Genomic DNA, 7,271 nt, shown 5'->3' on the forward strand with positions numbered 1-7,271 from the left:
GAGATGTCATGCAAATGACTTTGATAATATAAAATTAATTATATTTGATATAGATTAAATAGGGCAGCACGGTGTCTTAGTGGTTAGCACTGTTGCCTCACAGCAAGAAGGTCCCCGGTTCGACTCCCAGGCCCAGCAGGGTCTTTCTGTGTGGAGTTTGCACATCTCCCCGTGCTTGCGTGGGTTTCCTCCTAAAAAACATGCATGGTAGGTTAATTGATGATTCTAAATTCCCGTAGGTGTGATTGTGAGTGTGTCTGATTGTTTGTCTGTATGTAGGGTTGCCACCCGTCCCGTAAAATACGGAATTGTCCTTTATTTGAGAAAAAACTGTTGCGTCCCTTATTGAACTAATACGGGACACGATTTGTACTGTATTTTCATTAACTTTTACACCATATTCTAGTTGAATTATTGAAATAAGTTAACCTTTACACCATATTCTAGTTGAATTATTGAAATAAATTAACTTTTACACCATATTCTAGTTGAATTATTGAAATAAATTAACTTTTACACCATATTCTAGTTGAATTATTGAAATAAATTAACTTTTACACCATATTCTAGTTGAATTATTGAAATAAGTTAACTTTTACACCATATTTATTGAAATAAATTAACTTTTACACCATATTCTAGTAGAATTATTGAATAAATTAACTTTTACACCATATTCTAGTTGAATTATTGAATAAATTAACTTTTACACCATATTCTTCACCTGTATCTATATTATACATCTGGGCTGATGTGGACATACGTAGCATAGGAGGCTATTTCAGTTGCTAGTATGGTTGTCTGTCTGTACAGTCATGCAAGTTCAATGCTATTAAAGCACTTTAAACTTTAAATCAAAGCATTTTGTTTTTTCATATAAAATAAACACATTTTTATTCATTTAGAAGTTTTGGGGCTTTTTTTTGGCTCCTGCGCTGCTGAAATCAGGGCGTCCCTTATTTCTATTTCTGAAAGGTGGCAACCCTACCTGTATGTGGCCCTGCAATGGACTGGCGACCTGTCCAGGGTGTAACCCCTGCCTCTCGCCTGGAAATAGCTGGGATAGGCTCCAGCAGACCCCTGTGACCCTGCAAAGGATAAAGCGGGTATAGATAATGGATGGATGGATACATTAAATACATTTAAAATTAAATATGTAATTTAAAAAAATTGATTATTCAGCCTAATGTAATACTGTATGTTGAGCTGCATGTCCGTTGTGTCCAAGTTTGTGCAATAGTCATTTCATCCACTAGAGGGCGCGCCTATCAACACTATCCCACACTGAAAACGCTGACGTGAACAGAGTCCTAAAGGAAGGTTAGGACAGGTTAACTGATACTACTGCTGTGTACATATTGTGCTACACGACAATATGACAAAGTAAAGCAAAGTAAGGCTTAATGCCATCCAGTCTGTCTCATAAGGTAAGAATTCTTGGAGGAAACAACAACAACCATGAATAACAATCTTATATCTGAAAATTCATCAAACTTCATCACTAATCTCAATTACATAAGCATAGAGTACAGACCTATTTGAGCTATATTGCAGCTTTTAAGAATATGGCTTTAGTTGCTAACATTCAGGAGACTGTGTGGACAGATTCAGGAAGCCTAATCCACAGGCCCAATCATGTGGATGTAATTACAGTGCAGTGAAGCAGTCACCTCATTTGGTCATTATCCCGAGTTCATCATTGGGGTTCATGCAGTCTGACAGGTAACTGCGGTCTAAAATTGTGTAAAACCCTCCCTTTTCCTGCAAATACAAATTCCCTAAGAGGTGGCGGTAAATGTGAGAAAAGGTGGCCTGAGATATTGACCTAGTCATGGTGACTCATGTTCTCTTCCTTGCTTGAATGCAATTTTACAATACAGAACAATTGAAAAAGACTTGTTTCCCGCATTCACTGACATGCTGGGACTTCTTAGTGATGAGTAGAAACTGAACAACCTTTAGTGTTCATCTCACAGATTTAAATTTAAAAAAATGAAACCACTTTTATTTCTGTCCATTTACTGGTGGGAACTTCTCTCTGTTTCCACCTCAGTCAGACGACTTTAACCAACTGTTTCAGAAGCAAGGATTTGAACTCCAGCCTTAATGAGCGGACCATAAACCTTGCTTTTTGCTTGTCCCGCCAGGTCAGCGATGATCTCACGGCCAACACGCGAGCCAAGGTGACCAGTCCCTTTTTTTTTTTAAATGTATTTATTAGATTTTCGTTTGCAGTTTCTAACAAGACAAACATCAGTCACTGTTACAGACAACAAAGCAAACTTTTTCTCCCCGTTCTCCCTCCCATCCCCTTGTCCCCTAGAAAGGAAAAATAAATAAATAAATAAATAAGATAAAATAAATAAATAAAAAAAATAAATAATAATAATAATAGAGCAAAAGGGGGAAAAACATTAATAGATATAGTATTGATTTAAGAAACACTTAAACATAGATATCCATTAAATAAGTACCCTGGATGTGATACAGTATACAGTATACGCATGCCCGTGTGAATACAGACATACATACAAATGCATGCATACAAATATTGAGATCAGTTATGACATTGATGTATTTCAAGGACATTTTCAGGCCATTATATCACCCCACATGAATATTCTACTCCCTCTAAGCCTCCTCCTGCTGAAGTAAGTTACCAACATTAGTATCATGTCTTAAAAAACATATAAAAGGTCTCCAGATGTCGTCAAAAACATGTTGCTTCCGTCTGATAATGTAGGTTATCTTTTCCATTGTCATGTTTAAAGCCATCTCTTTAATCCATCTTCCGATTCTTGGTCCATCAACATTCTTCCAATTAAGGGAAATGATACGTTTCGCTTGTAATATACACATATCTACAAGTCTAGATTCTTTATTTTGTAGTTTTGGCTTAGTTGGGTATATACCCAGAATAAAAAACCTTGGATCGTGACCAGTCCCTTACTCCGACACTGGTATGTGCACACAAAAAGCCAGAACATCAAGCACAGTGCTTACATTTTTAATCATATTTTTGTGTTAGCCACTTAATTTCATATTCTTTTTATATCATTCAGTTCTCTTCGACATAGCAATAATTTGCCTCGGGGCCAAGAAAGAGGTCAAGTCAAATGTCAGCGGTAAAGAGAAAAAGGTGGCGTCCTCCAGGGAAAACCTTTACAGAGCGGCAGCTCCTGATGGAAACCAGATGGAGGAGAACGATAGGCAGGGCAACGGCTTTCAGGATATATCCAGTTTCCTCTGGGAAACTCCCTCCACGGACCACCACTATGAAAAGGGTGATGCAAGACTCCTGCTGCCCCTGAGCTGAGGTGATTATTCTCAATGTGTCCAAGATGCAGGCTATTAAAAGTGGGGATTTTTTATCCCCCCCCCCCCTTACAAGCCTGGATGCAACCACACACGAGGGCCAGCGGTGCAGTTGTAACGTCTTTTATTCAGCCACATTTTATTGGTGTTGTTTTAGTGGTGCTGATGAATGAGGCTGTAATGATGTAATTTAATTGTGTGTGTGTGCGCGTGGCTGTAAGATTGCACAACCATCCTATTTCTTCCTCAACTGTGTAGTTCGGCGTCTGTGTGTTTGTTTGTTGCTGGCCCTGTTTCCACAGCTGCCGGCTGTTCTTCTTCATTCGTGTTAAGGGGGGGCTCAACATATTGTACCCCAATTACTCACATCTGTCGTTTTTGTGGGGGGGTTTTTTTAAATGAAAGTATGATATGTGCGAGTAGAGTGCAAAGCAATGCACTGAACATTTCCCTCCTCTGCCCACTATTCCTGGAGCGGAATATTCCTGAGACAGCAAGGCGGTAAAGCCCGTCCTGTCCAATTGTGGACGTCAGTCAAGTGTGAAGCAGACTGAGCTAAGCTCGGACCAGCTGCAAAAGCTACTGACTGGGACTGTCAGAGAGATCTGCGACAAGACTGAGAACATGATTGTATCTAGCAAGTTGAAAAAACACGTTGTGCTGGATAGTTTTTGGGCCACTAAATCCTCTTCCTCCGGTTTTAGATCAACATCGCGGGGATCTTCCAGAGCTCGGGACGGCAACAATCTGATCCAGATGGTAAAGAGGCTGTATTTATATAACGCTTTTCTAGTCTTGTGAAACAATTTTGACTGAAAGTCACAGTCTCACACACATTTGCTCGTGAGGTTGTAGACTAAGACGTGCTGGAGATCTTCTTCATGCTGCCTTCGCTCCCCAGCTGAGTATCACAGTGGTCCCATGGAGGTGCTAATTTCCTTCCCAGTGTGTGTTTTCACAGAGGGTCACAGCATTCAGCAACGTAAAATGAGCCCTAAACTCCACTTTGAATACATCAAAGATACTTTGATGGGGATAAAAGAATCAAGCCACTGGCCCAACGCCATCCACAAGCCCGAGAGCAGAGGTGGACAGAGTACTCGACCCCAGTACTTGAGTAAGAGTACAAATACTACTGGTCAAAATTTACTCCGTTTCAAGTAAAAGTAGCTCAGTCAAAATATTACTCGAGTAAGAGTAGAAAAGTACTTGCTTTTAAAGGTACTTAAGTATCCAAAAGTAAATGCTTTTAAATTTACTTTAAGTAAAAGTAAGAGTATAAGAGTAAGAGTAAATTTCTTATTTTCCACATCAGTAAATTACTATATTTTTTCTAAATTAATTTAAGGATCTTTTAACTCTTGTTTCTGAGAATTAACTCTTTGAAACCAGCTGCACTGATGTGCTGCTTTTAGAACCATAATGTTATATAAAACCTATTATTTCCGCTTTACGTACATCCCAGTGGAGAGCGTGCACTGTGTTAGGTCTCCTCCTTTGACAAAAACAGCTTGTGTCCAACAGGATTTTAGGGAAGAAGAAAAAAGAGCAGACCTGAAAGTAACGAGTACTTTTCAGCCTTCCTAGAAATTTACTCGAGTAAAAGTAAAAATATTTATCTTGGAAATGTATTCAAGTAAGAGTAATAAGTACCAAAGAAATCTAATACTCAAGTAAAGTACAAATCCTCTGGATATGTACTTAAGTACAGTACTCAAGTAAATTTACTCCGTTACTGTCCACCACTGCCCGAGAGTCTCTAAGGCCCCGTTTACACATAGTATTTACAAAAACGGATATTTCCCCCTCTACGTTTTGAAAAAATCCATCGTTTACACAAGATCGTTTTCAAAATCTCTTCGTTTACTCGAATCCGCATAAATACGCTGCTAACATCATGCCAGCCAATCAGAATCCTGGAAAAAACATCAACAAATGACACGTGTAACTTCCAGTTAAGGCTGATTTATGGTTCCGCGTTACACCAACGCAGAGCCTACGGCGTAGGGTACGCGGCGACGCGCACCGTACGGCGCGCATCGCAGCGTACCCTACGCCGTATGCTCTGCGTCGATTTAACGCGGGACCATAATTCAGGCTTTACTTCCAAGACGTAATGAGAGTCTTTCGTTTGGAGTGACAGAGAAGTGGAGTTACTTTTAAGACAAGTAAAATACAAGAAAATATTGATGGTGGCCAAACTAATTGTAAACACAGGTTGCACACATGACACTGGTGACGTTTCTGTTGCATAATGTGACGTTCTGAAGCCTAAAATCTCTGTTTTCCTCTGTTTAGACGCAAACGTGAAAACGGATTTTTTGAAAATCTCCACTTTGACCAGAGTTTTCAGAAATTATAGTTTTTGGTGACTTTGAGCTCCGTTTTCGTGTAAACGAACGGCCAAAACGCATGAAAACGCCTCGGTTTTTGCTCCGTGTAAACGGGGCCTAAAAATATGGCTATTAAGAGATTCAAAATGTTTTTGACATTTATGAACGTGAAGCACAAACAGGTGTCCTCTCAGCTCCTCTGTGTCAGCGAGGTCACTCCATCCTCCACAGGTTTTTGTCTTATAGAAGCACAAGGCCCTGATTTGCTACACAAATGGACCTGGCAGGCTCATATTCTTGCCATCTGTGCACATCTGTTTAAGCGTCATACTCAGTTTCTCCGTACTCAGCAGCATTACCGAGGTCTACTGTTTCACTTTGCAGGTATTTGAGCATATTCTTGGCTACAGATAGCAGAGTCTTGAAGTTATTAAGGTGCACTTTAGAGATTTAGTTGGAAGTTTAGCGCGGAGGCCGTCTGCCATGAAGTTGCTCATAGTGGAGGGGCGCTGAAAAACGGCAGGGAGCTTCTCTAAGACGGTATTTACAGAGCACAACTGGAATGAATTGCAGGGTCTTTGAAAGCTTGGGGACCTGCAAACCGCCCTGAGGCCGTTTATGTGTTTAGCTGTACACATAAATGGGCTTAAGGTGCTTTAAATCTGGCTTGTACCCCATCTAGACCCTTATTCATAACTACCGTGCCATCACTAGTCGCATTCGCATTACCTTTGCAGAAATCCCAAATATGGCGAAGAAAAACCTGTAATGGAAAAGCTTCTAAATAAAAAAAAAGCCAAATGTTGCGTAAAACTTTTGATGCTTTCACAAGGTGGTTTTTCAGGACAGGTCGATGGTCAAGTTTATCCCAAAGGTGGAGTGGAAACGTCTCTGGCAGCGCTGGTCAATCGAGTCATCAAAATCAAGTCTCCAGCTGCGATTAGTTGTGCTATAACACTACTTAATCATCATACATTACTGCATCACATACAGTAAGGGCTTTGCCTTTGAATTATCATCTGAATGGTCCTCCACTGGCGTCTTTTTCTGTATTCAGAATCTTGGTAGTCGCAGTTGTTTGTGCAAAACTAAAGATGTTTTTATCCATCTTCTTCGAAATCGAGAGCTTCCTTTTCATTTGAGGAGAAGTCTCGCAGGATGAGATACGGAGAGTTACAGAGATACAGAGAGAACTCTGGGAGTTGTGCTAATCAAAACAACAACACGGTTCAGCGGAGACGGCGACCTCCCGCAGTTTTGCTTCTGTTTTGCAAAAACGTCTCTCACAAATCCATCTATACTGTATACTTGTGGTTCGCAGCTCATCTATGATGTGCCCGCTGCTTCACAGGAGTAACGGGTTCTGCATCAAGGTCATTTCACTCCTTCACCGTTTTCTCTGCAACACAGATGCATACGTCCATCTGGTCACTGCCACCATCTCTGGCTTCATCTGCCATAAATACAAAAACCAAACCAACTCTTTCAATTCTTTCAGAGGTGTCAAAAGTATTCACATTCATTACTCAGGTAGAAGTATAGATACTAGAGTTTAAAAATACTCCTGTAGAAGTTGAAGTATCAACTCAAGTTTTTTACTCAAGTAAAAGTATAAAAGTACTG

The sequence above is a fragment of the Cololabis saira genome, chromosome 4 (assembly GCF_033807715.1).
Source record: "Cololabis saira isolate AMF1-May2022 chromosome 4, fColSai1.1, whole genome shotgun sequence".
Classification (NCBI taxonomy): domain Eukaryota; kingdom Metazoa; phylum Chordata; class Actinopteri; order Beloniformes; family Belonidae; genus Cololabis; species Cololabis saira.